Source organism: Mandrillus leucophaeus, unplaced genomic scaffold (genome assembly GCF_000951045.1).
Source record: "Mandrillus leucophaeus isolate KB7577 unplaced genomic scaffold, Mleu.le_1.0 Scaffold1, whole genome shotgun sequence".
Classification (NCBI taxonomy): Eukaryota; Metazoa; Chordata; class Mammalia; order Primates; family Cercopithecidae; genus Mandrillus; species Mandrillus leucophaeus.
The window spans coordinates 4,323,468-4,341,385 of NW_012098097.1; positions in this window are offsets into that span (position 1 = coordinate 4,323,468).

A 17,918-nucleotide genomic window follows, 5' to 3' on the forward strand; every position below is an offset into this window, starting at 1 on the left:
CTAAGTTACTCACATGTTTACAGTGCATAGATAGGGAGAGTGAGATTTCAATAATTTTTATTTTTTCTTTCCTATTTTGCTTAGTTATATGTATTTTTAATAATTCTGTAGGCCAGATGTGGTGGCTCATGCCTGTAATGCCAGCACTTTGGGAGGCCGAGGTGGGTGGATCACCAGAGGTAAGGAGTTTAAGACCAGCCTGGGCAACATGGTGAAACACAATCTCTACTAAACATGGTGAAACACAATCTCTACTAAACATGGTGAAACACAATCTCTACTAAAAATACAAAATTTAGCTGAGCATGGTGGCATGTGCCTCCAGCTACTCGGGAGACTGAGGCAGGAGAATCGCTTGAACCCAGGACGTGGAGGTTGCAGTGAGCTAAGATTGTGCCATTGCACTCCAGCCTGGGTGACAGAGCGAGACTCCCTCTCAAAAAAATTAAAAAAAAAAAAACATAAATCTGTAATGATGTGTATTATGGAAAATGTAAGTTTTGTACAACTGAAAATAAAGGGAAATATAATAATGTTTACCATTTTTAGGTACCATTTACCTGTAAATTTTAAACCATATTCAGGGTTTTACATTTGTCACTAATACTCATAATAGTCCTATGAGATACTTTTTACCCTCAAAGAAATTAAAAAAGTTATCTAAGCACATAGACAAATGTAGTAGATTAAAAAGCAACCTAATTCTCCATTCCTCCCTATTTCTACACCCTTTACAATGTGACTTTGCAGCTCCTGTTGAAATAATTTATCAAGAGACTCCAGTACCCTGGGTTCCCATGTTAGCAAAGTGACACCCAACTCAGCATAAATGATAAAATGAAATTAAACTTAACCAAGTACAAACTGTTAACTAACCTTTAACTAGGGACTTTCCACTAGAATGATCCAAATAAGGTTACTGCTTCACTTTAACCAATCAAATATTTTCTTTGCCTTGCTTCTGCATTCACCCTCTAAAAGTCTTCCCCAGGTGCTGCTTTGGCACAGCCCTGACCTGCTTCATGTCTAGAGCTGCCCAATTCATGAATCACCGTCTGTTCAAATAAACTCTTTAATGTTTTAATGTGCTGACATTTAACTTTTAAAAATCCACCAGGAAGTCAAGCCTATTTCCCCATCTCTTGAATCTGAATTAGTCTCATGACTTTCTTTAGCCAAAAGAATGTGGCCAAATAAAATAACAGCTCAGAGCTTGAGATTTGAGATCCTCTGCATGCCTCTATTCTCTCTTTGCAGCTCTTCTGCTAACAAGTCAACAAAGTTAGGATGATGAGACAAAGTGGCCCAGTCACATCCATCACTCAGGCCATAGCCAGCCAATCACTAGATATCAGTCATGGGAATGAGGCCAACCTAGACCAGCCTGACCCTGGCTGAGAATAGACCCCTGAGCAAGCTCAGCCAAGATCAGTTGAACTGGTCTATCAACTGACCCACAGATATTTTTTTAAGCCACTTGGGTTGGGACAGTTTGTTGTATGCCAGTAGCTAACTCGATACAATAGAGAATGGAAGAGCCAAGATTTGAACCCATGTCTAAGCTTACTCCTGTGTCTCTAGAGTTTCTTCTGTTTCCATTGTGCAGTTAGTAATAGGCCACAGGCTCTACTAACCATAGGCAAATTCTTTTTCCTTCTCTCCCCTCCAGCAAGTGTTTTTTTTCAATTTATTTATTTATTTATTTTTGAGATGAAGTCTCACTTTTGTCACCCAGGTTGGAGTACAATGGCATGATCTCAACTCACTGCAACCTCCGCCTCCCAGGTTCAAGCAATTCTCCTGCCTCAGCCTCCCGAGTAGCTGGGATTACAGGCACCTGCCACCACGCCCTGCTAATTTTTGTATTTTTAGGAGACACAGCATTTCATTATGTTGGCCAAGCTGGTCTCGAACTCCTGATCTCAGGAGATCTGCCTACCTCGGCCTCCCAAAGTACTGGGATTACAGACATGAGCCACCGCACCCAGCCCTGCAAGTGCTTTTATTTAAAAAGTTATGCCTGGTTTCCATTTTATCTCCCTTCAAGATCTAATTTGTGTTATATTTAAATCTGCAGACTCCTTCAGGGCTGTCTAGTGTTGTTTTGTTTTTGAGTGGTTTGTCAATATAATTAAGTTCCTGGAGTGTAAGGTGTCCACACCTTAGTTCACTAATAAAATTAAAATGAACCTAAGAATATATTTTATTGTATGTGGCCTTCACATATTTTCTCGTTTTATATTCATAAACCTATGGGGTTTTTAAAAAGTATTATTGTACAAATTTTACAGGTAAAACAGCAAAACAAAATGAAAATAAAGACTAAGATAGAAGTAGGATGCATGTCTGGTGTACAGCAGTGAATCAGACACCCTGCCTGCAAGTTCCGTCTGCCCTCATCACTAGACCACAAAATCTAGATTCCGACCCAGAATTATTTAGTCCAGCTGTGAGTCTTAAGAAGCCATTTTGCAGCCTGGCTTTCTGGTTTAAAATAACAATTCATTTCCTATTGCATTTCAAACATTGCTGGTTTAACTGAGGTTCTTCATTGTCCCCAGAAGAGTTAAAACACTATGAGTCCCCTAAAGAGTGTAACATTCATGAGGGCAAGACCCTTGTCAATTCTCTTTGCCATTGGATCCCTAGTGCATATACAAGGCACATAATGTATAATAAGCAACTGAAGGTATTAAGCATCTACGTACTAAGCTCTTAAAAATACCCATTGAAAACTCACACAATCTCATTTCTTGCAAGTCTTCTAATTTTTCAGATGAAGCATTAAGATTCAAGGTTTTACATATTGTTCCTAAAGTAACTCAGGGAATAAGTGGCAGGGTCTAGTTTTGAACCCAAGATTGCTGAGGTCAAAATGAGTGTACTTTCTCTAATTGCCCTTCCATCTTCCCAAAGTAACATATATGCTTGCCTGCCAGATAAGGATTGGATTTCCACATAAGTAGCCCCAAGCTGCTATCTCCACCAATAATTAAGAATGAGGAATCAGGCTTCAGCTAAAGCAGGATAAGCAGATTAGACATTAATTTAAAAGGTACCTTCAGATTGTTAAATTTTTGAACCACCAGACTGTGTTACAAATTAAAATGGGATTTTCTGATTTATGGTTTGATTCTATAGGGAAACAATTCTAAAGGCAACATTGCCTATGTAATTGCACCAAGAATGCTGTGATTATTTCACATAGTGCCGTAGCATGACTGTAGGGGCCAGATCATTCCCATTTTGCCTCCTGATTTGCTCTTCATCCAGGTCTTTCCTAACATAGCGTGAACACAAAGGTCAATTTCCTGCAGTCAATTTGAAAAAGGCCAACTCTCAATTAACTTTGCAAAAGGGGTCAGAGGTGATGTGGCGAAATAAAATCCATGGGTAATGCAAAACACCCATATGAGTTCTGTGCTCTAATAGCCACTACTTCCCAACACGAAGCAAAGCTGCTAACCAGTAGTAACTCAGATGGATTTGCAATCTGTTGCTCAAATTGCATCATTCCTGCTATCCATCTCAAATGAACGAATCAATAAGGGGAAAAGATGCAAGGAGAACAACTGGAAAGATAAGGAAAATGCAGAGAAAGGGATACCAGTATAGTATGCAAGCTGAGTTTTATCATTAAAGTCATTGCTATTTAGATTTTAGTAAATATTTTCCTCCAACTTCAAATAAACATGCATATTTCCCATTAATCAATTGTCCTCCCATCCCTGAGGATGAACTGGCGTTTCCATGCCATGCAGAAGACTCTGCTGACTGTTGAAAGGCCATCCTACCCGCTACCTTCCCACACTGCAGAGTAGTCTCCTAAATCCAAACTAGACAGGGTCTTTCTGTGCAGAGGTTCACTGCGGTCTACCATAATTAAGCCCCAGTACTAACTGAACCCCTAACTGTTGACATGGGGCACAACCAGAGCCCTTTCACTATGCCACCCTCTCTAGGGAGTAAGGGACATCATAAACCTTCTAGAGTAAGGGACATAAAGTGTGGGGCAGAAAGGGAGTGGGGAATCAGTAAAAGGCACTGTTCCACTTTTGATACAAATCCCTGTAATCAAAACCATACTTGGCCGGCTCAGTCTTACCTCCAAACTCCCTCTGAGATGCTATAAACATTGGCAGACAATGCATATAATTAAGGTGGAATATGTACTCATAAAATGTTTGTTTCCATCTGCTAGTTGTTTCAGCGCATGTTAGATTTCTTGTGGTCAGTCGGAGAACAACAGAGGGGATTCTGAAATCCCCACTGAGAAGCAGCTCATGAGCATGGCACAGGGACAGTGCCAGAGCGTGCAGTCCTGGGAAGCAAAGAAAGATGGAGGTGAGGGTCTGTTTTCCAGCCTTAATTGTCCAGAAGCAGCCTGGGTGCCATAGCGACATAATCAACTTCTCCCCTTTTGACTGTAAAGAAACACGGAGAGACTGTGCGTACTGTTGTCTTTCAATACCAAAGGGGGAAGTGGGCGAAAGAAAGTAAGAGTGTTCTGGCACCAGAATAATTTCTCCATTACCTCAATTAGTTCCAATGATGTGGAAAAGTTCTGTCTGGAGAAATCAAACTGAACATAAAATCACTGAAGCGCCGGTGGTGGCGGCGGTAGGTGTTGATACAGGCATTAGTCAGCAATACTGATTGCAGTGAAGTCACTCAATAGCCCTGTCGCTGGAACCTAGGCAGGGAAATAAACTCATTAGATCACCCCCTTCAGTGAAGCATGTGGTTTTCAATGTGGCACCAACATAATCTGGCACCCACCAAAAGATTCAGCCGTCTGCCCCTGGAAGGCACAATTTACTAAGGTGTCTGGTAAAGAAATCTGGATAAGTACCATTTTTTATTTTCTAAAGAAACATAAATATGTCTTCTTGCCTAAGAGCCACTTTTGCCGTTAGTTATGAGATGTTAGATTTTCTTTAAGGAGGTAGCTAGTGCTGTGTGGCTACAGAGCACAGAATTGAGATCACTAAAAAGTATACACTATCAGAGAAACTTGGGTTCAGCATCGGGAAATTTTTCTGATACTTCTGGCTGGCCATAAACAGAATGGCTCCCACAGGAGATAGATGTTTAAGCCCCCCATTGGGTGTCAATGAAAAGCCAGGTCCTAACTTTCCATGGATAGTACAGGAAGATTTTTTCATTAGATAGGTCATTGAATAGTTGAGAAATCCTTTTCTCTAATCAAGATCCAGTTAGCAGAAGGAGTTGAGAGAAGAAAAAAAAAAAAGATAGATTTCTTTTTCTCTCATGTTAGTATCCACATATCCTGTAACCATCTTCTTTATGAAGTCATTAAAGAAAACTCTATAGACTCTCAAAAGTTCTCTCAAGTTATATATTAATATACTATGTAATCCTTTATGCTTGAAATAATTGGTAAAAATGAAAAGCTCTGTGATGAGTTGACCAACTTCCTCAGAGGTACATTTCTCTCTCCCAGTTTTTCCACAACCTTCTTTAAACACTTATTCTGATAAAAGACTGATGAAGACAGCATGTGGATGGATGGATGGATGGATAGATAGATAGATAGACAGGTAGATAGATAGAGTATATAATCCATTCCCTGTGTGGTCAATGACCCATTACATATTCCCAACAAAACCACACTATGGTATTATACCCAGGCTATATAACTAAGGAAATTAAGTCTCAGAGAAGTTAAGTAATTTGCCCAAAGTCACACAGCTAGAAAGCTGCAGAGAAAGAAAGAGATTAAGATCTAGAAGGGAAACACCCCTAGCTCCCTCTACTCTCTCACACTACCTGTATAAGCACAAGTTGGGGCACATCTTATCTTGATTAGAGGACCTGCTTCAGAGGACTTACATGTTAAACCCAACATTAAAGAGGGGTTAGGATTCCTGTTTCTTTATACACCATTGTGTAGAGATGGTAACTGACAAATGACTGATTGATACGAGAATTTAAAATGCTTCCTCAAATGATGTTCCTTTTTTTTTTTTTTTTCTTTTATAGCATGACAGGGTATATGCCAATCTAATGTACTGACAAAGTTGGAGTTTCACACCCCAACAAGAAGACATAGCCAGCTGGCTTCAACACAGGCCTTACAAACTAGAAGAGTAGTTAACAAAGCATGACCCTCCCAGGGTACACTGCTCAGGGAGCCAAGTTCTGAGTACGTCAGAACCTCAATGCCTAAAAGCAAGCTCTGATCCCTTCAGGTCTCAAATTTTACAAGATAGATGACAGTAATGAAAATATGATTCCTCCCCTAGGAATTTCAATAACACCAAGATAGTTTTGAAAATGTCACTGGAATTTTTCAGTTCCTAAAAAGAGACTGACTTTTACACCTTGACATAGATTAGAGTTCCATGCAAAAATTCAAGTTAGAAAGAATCCCTCATCCATGATATTTCCTCTGATTCTGAACTTTGTTAGTAGATGTTTGTTCATTCAACTAATTTTCATAATACTATCTTTCAAATTACAAGTGGCAAGAACAATAATTACATAGTCAATCTATTGTACAACACTTGCACAAAAAATTCCATATAGCTCAAGACAGAACTATCTTAGGTTTTAGACTAAAAACCTGATTATCCACCTCAGTGTTAAAACAGGGATTGCAAAAATAAAATAAACAAAAGCCACAGGTAAACTGGAACGTCACAGCAGGCATTAATTTCCGCATTCTTCCATGCTAGTTATCTCCCTAGAGTTATTCTGAAGACATCACAATGATTTTCATTACATATGCTTAAATATCTATGCTTTTTTTATGTTGGTTTCATCATCTTCAAAATTTTTAAACAAGGACCATGTCAAGTCACTATGAAGTACAGCATAATGATTAAGAGCTTAGGCTTTCTCGAAAAAAGAAGAACCTGAATTCAGACACTGATTCTACCTCTGTGTGATCTTGGGCAAGTCATTCAACCTCTTGGAGCATCAAGAATGCTAATGCTAACAATGCATTAGTTTGCGAAAGAACTAAATGAGATAGTTATTTAAAAGCACCAGGATAGTAGCTGGCACAGAGCAAGGACTTATAAATGTGAGTTATTAGTATAAATATGTCCTCTTCCACAAATAGTTGTATGCTAAGCACTCAATAAAAACTCGATATAATAGTGATAATTTGTAACATGAAGGAGAGACAATCACCACAAATTGGACTATATTCCAGGGTAATTCTGGGAGTCTAAAATTATTTATCTTTTTAATACTTTTTGTAAAAACTGTCTTTATTTTTACCCAATTCTTTCTCTGCCTCTCTTATTCTCCTGTTTTATATTTTGCCCAAGGCATCATTTAGTGTTCCAAAATATTAGACTGTTATAGGTACTCAGAAGCCTCAGGAGAAACGGAATACATTTACAGACCCATAAACATCTAAATTAGTGCTATAAATGGGAAATATAGTCTATAGTTGGAGAGTGCCCAATCCATAATACATTGTGGCATAGAAGAAACTTCCTTTTTGGTGGCTGGAAAATCTATTTGCTCTAAGTATTCAATTTTAAAATGGATAATAAAAATAAATAATAGGCATGCCTCTGCTTAAATTGCACCTTTCATGGGAGATCTCAAAGAGTTTTTCAACTGTTAATTTATGACTCCTGGGGAAAGGTAGGTGGCAAGTAAAATCTTTCTTCTTCAAACGGAGAAGCAGACATAGAAAGGCCCAGGTGACTTGTCCAAGAATACAAGGCACGCCCCAGCTTTATGCAAACCAGAAAAGAAAATATGGAGATACTCTCCTTAAATGATTGAAATCTGTATTATGTGCTGATAAAACCTAAGATGAAGGCTGACACAGGGTGTACAATTACCATACACCTAACACTATTTGCATTTGTCTATCAGTTGTCTGTTCCTGCAAAACAAACTACCATAAAAACCTAATGGCACAAAATGGTATTTTTTCTTGCTCATGTATCTGCAGATGGGATGGGAGTTAATCATCTAGGCCAAGCTCAAGGCCAAGCTCAACCGGGCAGCCCAGGATTCAGACTCAGTCTAAATATGCTCCATGTGTCTTTCACTCTACATAGACCTGAGGTCTGACCAAGGCATGGTCATCTCACAGTAACAGGAGAGCAAGAAAGCAAACTCCAACTATGCAAGTGAATCGTGTCACTTCTACTGATCCTATTGGCCAAAACAAGTCAATGACTAAGACCACATTGACGGTCACAAGTATATTTTACCTACCAAGAACCCAAAAAGTCCCATGGTCATACCCAAAATCAATTTCCTTGAAGGTGCAGCCTCCCCATGGAGGTGAGAGAAGGGAGTGAATACTTTTAAACAATAATCTAATTTATTGTAAACAGCACCTTATTATTACTAATATTTCAGACATTTTTCCATGTGTTAATCTTGAAACTGTGGCTGCTTCACATGCTTCTGTAACTCTGACTCAACCACTGGTTTGATCCTGGCCTAGAAGGTACTCTCTGAATATTAGTGTATTATTCACATGTATTAGTTAACTATAGCATTATTCAAAGCTCTCTCTTTTTTCACATAAACCAGTGCTTCAGCTGATCTCCCTTTAGATAACAGAAATAATTAATGTAGGAATCGTTTATTGAATGCTTACTGTACCGCAGATATGTACCAAACTCTTGACAGATATCATCTGCCTTGGCTTCATTTAACCCTCACAACAAGCTAAGGAAAGTAAAATCCCTATTTCATAAATTAAGAAACTGAAAATTAGAGAGATGAAGTGATGTTCCCATGGTTACATGGAAGTTAGTAACATGGCTGTGATTCAAAACTAATTATGTCTGACTCTCAAAGTCCAAATGTGAGACCAAGAAAATGCAGTGAGATGAGGGCTAAGACTGATTCAGTCTACAGTGACAGCACAGATAGCATAATTACTACATCTAAATGCAGAGGAAAGAGGAGGTGTGTATAACTGGTTCTGACCACCAGGCTTGCCACTGTCTTGCTGTGTGATCTTGGGTAAATTACTGAAACTCACTGAGCTTCTGTTTTCTCATCCATGAAAGGGAGATGATACCATTTTTGTTTGGTTGTTGTGAATTTTTTTTTGACAGGGTCTTGCTCTGTTGCCCAGACCTCAAATACCTCCTTTCACTTAGTAATATCTCCTTGATACTAAAGATACTAATTAAAGTGATTTAAGAGGAAGTCTCCCAACAGGGACATGATGCTAATTAATTTAGATTAAATTGCATATGGTACAATCATGTAAACAACTTGCACTTATGGGTCTTTTATTTTTTATTTTTATAGAGATGGGATCTCACTATGTTGCCCAGGCTATTCTTAAGCTCCTGGACTCAAGCAATCCTCTCATCTCAGCCTTCCAAAGTGCTAGGATTATGGGCATGAGCTACTGCACTTGGCCCAACACTTAAGGGTCTATTCACAGGCACTCTTCAGTCCCTGAGATTCCCAAGGAACCAGGAAAGCCTAACACCTATGAAAGGCTCAGTGCAATATCTTTAGCACATTGGTGTCACTGCAGATGAGGTCCTATTATCTATTGGAGCTAAAACTTTAGTGATATGGCTTGAATTTGTGTCCCCACCCAAATCTCATGGTGAATTATAATCCCCAATGTTGGAAGAGGGGCCTAGTGGGAGGTGATTGAATCATCGGGGTGGTCTCCCGCTTTGTGTTCTTGTAATAATAAGTTCTCGTGAGATCTTGTTTAAAAGTGTGTAGCATCTCCCTCTTCTCTCTCTTCCTCCTGCTTCAGCCATGTAAGATGTGCCTGCCTCCCTTTCACCTTTTGCCTTGATTGTAAGTTTCCTGAGGCCTCCCCAACCACGCTTCCTGTACAGCCTGTAGAACCACTGGCCAATTGAACCTCTTTTTTAATAAATTACCCAGTCTCAGATATTTCTTTATAGCAGTGTGAGAACAGACCAATATACTTAGAAAACTCAAAAATTCCAAGATGTCACCTGAGGATCCTTTCTGGTTTCTAGCAAGCTAGTATCTTGGTATAAATCCACACTTCTCTTAAAGTCGTTTTGTGCCACCTCTATATCTTTCACCCAACGCTCAATTTGTTTCTCATGTTAGAACAGTTCAAATACCCATTGAGGATGTGACGTTCATTCTCTCTCTCCTCCTTTTCTCTCTCTTTCTCTCTCCTCATATTATACAGGGCCAAAGGGAAGTCAAGGATTAGGACTTCAGCCTCATCTAAATTTTCTACACAGCAATGCAATTTAAGATACTTCATTAAATGCAGTGCCAGTTGTTTTCATCTTAGGCAGCAAATAATATGAGAACAGCCTTCTACACATCAAGGCCCCATGGGGTAGGCTAAAGAAGGTCAGAAAGAAGACCGGCTGTCCCTTTGACACTTTACTTTGAAGTCCAGCTTTCTCTCCAAAGTAGCTGAGTCCTCTCCACATCACTGCCAACCCCTGCCTCCAGGCTTTATCTAAATCACCCTCCTTTCCAGTTAAATCTGTGGGTTCCTATGGGGAAGAGTGGCTCCCACTCGCTGAGGCCTATTTCTCCAGGTTATATATGTCAGAGTTTTCCATGCCTTTAACAAGACTCAATTAAAAATTAATCAGCCCAGCATGGCAATTTGGAGAGGTAATTGTTTCTTTTCTTGACTCCATGGCCATAGGCTAAAAGCACACCCAGTACCTAAATTAATCATCTAATTGGGATTTTTCCATACTCCAATCACTCAACCTTCCAGCGATCCCAGCAATGTGCTGTCTGACCTCAACAATTAACTTGCCCCAGTGTCCACTCTGTGGCTTTGTCCCCTACTCTCCCTTCCAGTCCCCTTTAGTAAAATAGAAAGTAGCCATATAGGCCATTTACCTGGACCCTCTCCAATAACCAGGAGGCTTTATCTTCAGAAGATAAAATAGCACTTGTGAGGAAATATTAGAAACAGTGGGGCAGGTTCATATATTCAACATAGTTTGTAATAGAAAAAAGCGATTACAAACTAATGGTAGTACTTGACTGGCTAAATAAAGCATAGTATATCCATGCAACATACAGCAATATGGCTTTAAAAAGAAATGAGGAGATGTCGTGTATGCAGCTATGGAATGTTCTCCAGGAAATTAAAGGGAAAAAAAGCAAATCACATAACAATACATGAAATGTTATATTTGCAAAAAAAGGGAAAAAAATATATGTAATGACATATGTGTGTACAGACATATATATATACACACACATATATATGTATGCATATGCATATATTGATAGAGAAATATAAATATATATAAGTTTGTAATGCACTTAAATCATCTCTGGGAAGAGTCACAAGAAGCTATAAAATCATTTGCCTGTGGAAAGATAAACTGGGTGTCAGGAGGGGAAGAGAAGAGAAAATTTCATTGTATATCATTCATGTGCCTTTGAAATGGTGAATGTTCTTCCTGTCCAAAACATAAATACATTTATATCTTTGATATCATTTAATAATACTTGGTTTATGGTTGAAAATTCTTACAAACTTACACATATAATATGAATGGATAGATAGCATATTTAAATAATTTTTAAAAAGAGAAGAGCAGGGAGAAGGAAAACTAGTGCTTATTAAGCTGTATGTCAGACCATGTGTATCCATTTTTTGTTTTCAGGTTTTTTTTTATTTTGAGACGCAGTCTCACTCTGTTGCTCAGGCTGGAGTGCAGCGGCGTGATCTCAGCTCACTGCAAGCTCCGCCTCCCAGGTTCACACCATTCTCCTGCCTCAGCCTCCCAAGTAGCTGGGAGTACAGGCGCCCACCACCACGCCTGGCTATTTTTTTTAGTATTTTTAGTAGAGACAGGGTTTCACCATGTTAACCAGGATGGTCTCGATCACCTGACCACATGATCCACCCGCCTCGGCCTCCCAAAGTGCTGGGATTACAGGTGTGAGCCACCGCGCCCGGCCGTGTATCATATTTAACACTCAAAGCAACCCTGCAAGGTGTCTTCATCTGTCCCCCTTTTTTTTTCTTTTTAACAAATGAATATATTGAACATCCATAAAAGAAATTAGGTGAATACCAGAAGTACTTGTGTTGATTCATAGTAGCTAACACACACACAGATACACTCCTTTATATTTCATTTTGATATAAAAAATACATTTTGTTTACTCTTCCCAAATATAAGACAAATGGCAATCTTTTTATAAGGAGTCCACACTCTCAATAGCTGCATTAGTCCCTATATGAGGGCAGAGTCTTCGTGGCCTAATCACCTTGTAAGTGTCCCGCCTCTCAATACTGTTACAATGGCAATGAAGTTTCCAGCACTTGGCTTTAGGGGTACACATTTAAGCTACAGCAAAGGTAATCTCACTTTTGCTAGTCTCCATTCAGCCTTTAACAAGACAAGCATGTATACCTGTGCTGACAAGCAGCAGGAATATTGCCTTAGTCTTATTGTGATAACAGAACAATCCTTTTAAGTTTCAGCAACATCTGCTTACATACATGTAGGAGGTGAGAACGAGTCCAATTTTTATTTTATCTCATTACTTAATGAGTACAATGGACATTATTCAGGTGATGGATACACTTAAAGCCCAGACTTCTCTACTATGAAATATGACCATGTAAGAAAATTGTACTTTTACTTCTTAAATTTGTGCAGATAAAAAACAGCCATAAATACATAAAGTGTCATGTAAAATTCAATGTTCATGCAGTTGGTTCACAGGTCCTATCTGAGCATAACAAAATTATTTGCACAGCTTGTAATGACCTAGTTTAAGTGGTACTAGAACAATTCTTCTAATTCTCTGTTAATCACACTCCCTGCTCTTTATTAGCTCTATCTAGGCAAAGCATCTCCCTGGAGAGAAGAATTTGCAGCAAGCAGGAAGCTCTGGCCTCTTCATGTTCATATCATGAAAACTCAAGAGGACTCCCTGCGACCTCTGACCTTTTCTCCATGGTTGGGGTTGCCTTAGGGGGCTCTCTCCCATGGAGAAAGAATCACCAGCCTGCTTGCCCCTCTCTCCTTCCCTCCTCTCTGGTCAGCCTCACCTGTGATCACACAGGGTAGGAAGAGAGGGAAGCCCTCCCCGGGCTCTGATAACAGGGTTGCATGACTGTAATTACAGGTTTTTGCTTCCCAGCTACCCAAATGACAGTCACAGTGGAGGCTGAAACGCCTCAGTCAGATGGAATCAATTACTGGGCAAAATTGGGAGGTTAATTTTCCCCAGAATGAGATATGCCTTTTAGCTTTGCCATCTCTTTTACTCCAGCTGGTAGCTTATTTGGTTGCATTGTTCTCTGGCCATGTGAACAAAGTTCCATTAGGAAGGATTTCCAAAAGAGTTGATTTGAAAAGGAAACTCCATCAGCCCCCAAACTCAATACGTGCTGAATAGAAGGACTGTTATTAACAAAGCAGCATGGATGGCTCATCACTAGAATTTACATTTGACAGGCATGGGGTTAATCCAATAAGAAGAAATGGGATCTCTCACTATAGTACCAGTCCCTTCTTTAAGGTCCCCTGGCTGAACTTTATCATGGCCCAGCACTGAAAGAGCTTTACCTTCTGGAAACTTCCATGAAAATAAGCCACTTCCCTCGTTAGCATAATTTTCTAAATATGAAAAAGCATCTCACTGAAAACAAATAAAACAAAAGACAAACAGTATTCATCTTCTTTAAGTACAATTGCCACTTCTGAATGACTTAGTAGAAGTCTTAAAATAGCTTCCATTTAATAGTTTATTATAGTAATAATAAAAATAGAGACTAAAATTTATTCATGTACCATGTTTAAGGAAATGGTAAATATTATTTATTCATTAACTCAATCACCTCAAAACCACCCTAAACTGAAGCCATGGGAAGCTGGCTAACTTGCTCATGTTTACCCCACTGTTAAGTAAGAGTCATAATGTGAACCCAGGTGATCTGAATCCAGTACCTACAATTTAAAATCACTCTGCTATACATTGTCACTCCATATGTGCAAACATTTCAAAAGAGAAGTATTCTTATCACTTGTAGGTGGGGAATTTGGAGCATGAAGATATTAACTAATTCATGCAAGTTTAGAGAACTCCTAAATTAATGAAGCTGCAAGTCCATACCAGATCTGTCAGACTCAATAGCCTGAATACAGCTATTGAAACCCAAGAGAGGCTTTGCAAGAGCCACTACTGCAAGGCCTTGGGTGATGGTTAGCTAAAAATAATTGGTAGTGGTTATCAATTCTAGTATCATTTATGTTCTTCTCTTAGTCCTCTTTAGGAGAATTTTTGAGTCCCATAATATCATTATATACCTATATTGTATTCTGAATCCTACATAGCTGTTTTCTTTATATCATCTCTTTAGGGGGGATCGCTCCATGAAGTAAGTACACATTCCCTTAGGAAACAGACTTTAAGAGTTTGAATAACTTGCAAGAATATCACTGGGATTAAAGTTCAATGCCATTTCTCATGTATGTTTATTGTGGCACTATTCACAATAGCAAAGACTTGGAACCAACCCAAATGTCCATCAATGATAGACTGGAAAAAGAAAATGAGGCACATATACACCGTGGAATACTAGGCAGCCATAAAAAGGACGAGTTCATGTCCTTTGCAGGGACATGGATGAAGCTGGAAACCATCATTCTCAGCAAACTATCGCAAGGACAGCAAACCAAACACCACATGTTCTCACTCATAGGTGGGAATTGAACAATGAGAACACTTGGACACAGGGTGGGAAACATCACACACCGGGGCCTGTTGTGGGGTGGGGGGAGGAGGGAGGGATAGCATTAGGAGATAGACCTAATGTAAATGACGAGTTAATGGGTGCCGCACACCAACATGGCACGTGTATACATATGTAACAAACCTGCACATTGTGCACATGTACCCTAGAACTTAAAGTATACTAATAAAAATAAATAAATAAAATAAAGTTCAGTGCCATTTCTACTACTGAAAACTAACAACCCCATGATACCTGAAAGATTTAAAGGTAGGTACTTTATTATTTTCTGTCAATCTCTAATTCAGGAAAAAAAAAAAAAAGCCATTATCTGCTAGTGTTATGTCATTTATTAGAAGTGAAGCTTGTTGTGTTGGTTTAATCATTCAGCAGACATTTATTAAGTTTCCACTGCATGCCAGATTAGTAGCATGGTTGTAGACCACTATTAAAGTCTCAGAACAGGATAGAAAATGCCCCCGCTCTCACAGACCTTCTATTCCACTGAAAAACATGGCAGGAACATTCATAAATGCCTTTTACACTTCTCATGTATCAGATACGTTATATAATGTGGTTGAAAATTGGATTGAATGGCAAAAAAGTTACTGTTTTCTGAGTAGAACTAAAACATGCTAGATTCTTTTTCTTTCCCAAAGGAGTATACCATGATAATTAAGACATTTATGAATATCTAAAAGTGACCAAGGGAAAAATAATCAAAAATGAAACTGAAAAAAAACAATGTTTCCATTTTTCTTTCATTTGTAATAATGTGAGGTGTGGATGGTAGTTTTTACATTACAACAGGACTCCCTACTTTAAAGTTCATATACTTGTTGATGTACATAGATCTTTAACCTCATAAAGAAGTTAGGGCAAAGAAACATGAAAAAATATACAATGAAAACTACTTCTAATTGGAGGTTAATTTCTGAAGTTAAAGTAGAGTGATTAAATTCATAATTATAATAAGCAGTATATAATTATAGAGACTATATGTAATATTTTACATAACTGATAGGTTATACTGATATAATTCATTATAAGAATTTGGCTTACTGGTATTATGTTCTGGATCTGGATTTCAGATTTCATGAATTGAGGCTTACCTGTATTTAAGAGATGTCAGGGCTGATACCATATTGGATATGAAGGGACATTCTGTTCTCAGTAGTCGCTGAAAAATGATATTTATGTAAGCCAAAAGAAACACACACGCACACATGTGCACACAGACACATACGCTTTTTTACCCCCTAATATTTTCAGATGAAAATAATGTGATTTTTTTTTATTCCGAAGGGGTAAGAGACCTTGTTGTTATGAATCTCTACTAAGTGGTCTCCATTACATTTTTTTCCCTCTATTCTTTATTTATTTATTTATTTATTTATTGAGAGACTCTCTCACTCTGTCACTCAAGCTGGCTGGAGTGAAGTGGTGTGATCTCGGCTCACTGCAACCTTCGCCTCCTGGGTTCAAGCAATTCTCCTGCCTCAGCCTCCTGAGTACCTGGGACTACAGGTGTGTACCACCACACCTGGCTAGTTTTTTATTTATTATTTTTAGTAGGATACAAAAAATTCTACCAAAAAATAGAATTTTTAGTAGAATTTAGTAGTATGGGGATGTCTACTGCACTTCAACACCACAGTATGTCTGCTTGCATGTATTTTCTAAGTTACAACTGTGTGAGCAAATGATTATTGAATAGATGCTGCTTAATGATTTTGGTGGAGAAGTGAAACCCTTCCTTACAGATCAAGGCCTTATTTGCCTTGCCACTTAGACAGTTTTACACCTTGTGGCATCCTCTGTCAGCATGAAGTTTCTTATGTTATTCAATGACTGCAAATGTGTATTAGAACCTCCACACCCTGGGGTTTCGCCATGTTGGCCAGGCTGGTCTTGAAGGCCTCAAGCGATCCAACCCTCTTTGCCTCCGAAAGTGCTGGGATTACAGACATGAGCCACCACGCCCAGCTATCCCCTCTATTCTTTTTTTTTTTTTTTTTTTGACAGAGTCTCGCTCTGTCGCCCAGGCCGGAGGGCAGTGGCAGCGATCCCGGCTCACTGCAGCCTCTCCCTCCCGGGTTCAAGCAGTTCTCCTGCCTCAGCCTCCTGAGCTACAAGCATGCACCGCCATGCCTGGCTAATTTTTTGTATTTTTAGTAGAGATGGGGTTTCACCATGTTGGCCAGGATATCTTGATCTCCTCACCTCGTGATCTGTCCGCCTCAGCCTCCCACAGTGCTGGGATTACAGGCGTGAGCCACGGCACCTAGCCTATCCCCTCTATTCTTAACCCTGGCTTTTCTTCTCATAGATTCTGTTTCCTTCCTTGCAAAAGGTACTCCCTGATAAGAGCTGGGGCACAGTCCCAGGCCCAGTGAGCACTGGCTTTCCCCCAATTATAGCATCTCTAGTGTAGGTGTAAAAGGGGCTTTCTCATTATTATTATTTTGTGGTCAAAAGGTTGCATACACTATTTTTTTTTCTGCTGCTGAAGCTTAGAAAGGGTGGAAAGCAAAATATTTTGATGATTATTCAGGCCATCAGGTTACATAAGAGGTTCCATAGCCTTCTGCATCAAACTTGAACAGTTGAAACCACAAATTCTGTTTTTGCAGCCATAAAACATTCATAGCAAAAAAAAGAGAGAGAGAGAGAGAGAGAGAGAGAAACAGAAAATAATAAAATCCATTTTCCATTTGCTTGAAACTTATAAAATTTAATGTGGTGAAAAATGACAGTTTACTCCCTGTAGGAAACTGCTCAGAGCCATGTTTCACAGGCATGGTGTGGAGGTTCTGATACACACTTACAGTCATTGAATAATGCAAGAAACTGCATGCTGACAGAGGATGTCACAAGGTGTAAAACTGTCTAAGTGGCAAGGCAAATAAGGCCTTCATCTATAAGGAACAGTTTCATTTCTCCACCAAAATCATTAAGCAGCGTCTATTCAATAACCATCATTTGCTCACAGTCATAACTTAGAAAATACATGCAAGCAGACGGACCGTGGTGTTGAAGTGCAGTAGACATCTCCACATGAAGACTGAAAACATTTGGCTACTAGCAGTAACTGAATATGGTTATTAGCATGGAAAACATTTAATTTTTTTCTTTTTTTTTTGAGACAGAGTCTTGCTCTGTCTTCCAGGCTGGAGTGCAAGTGGCGCAATCTCGGCTCACTGCAAGCTCCGCCTCCCAGGTTCAC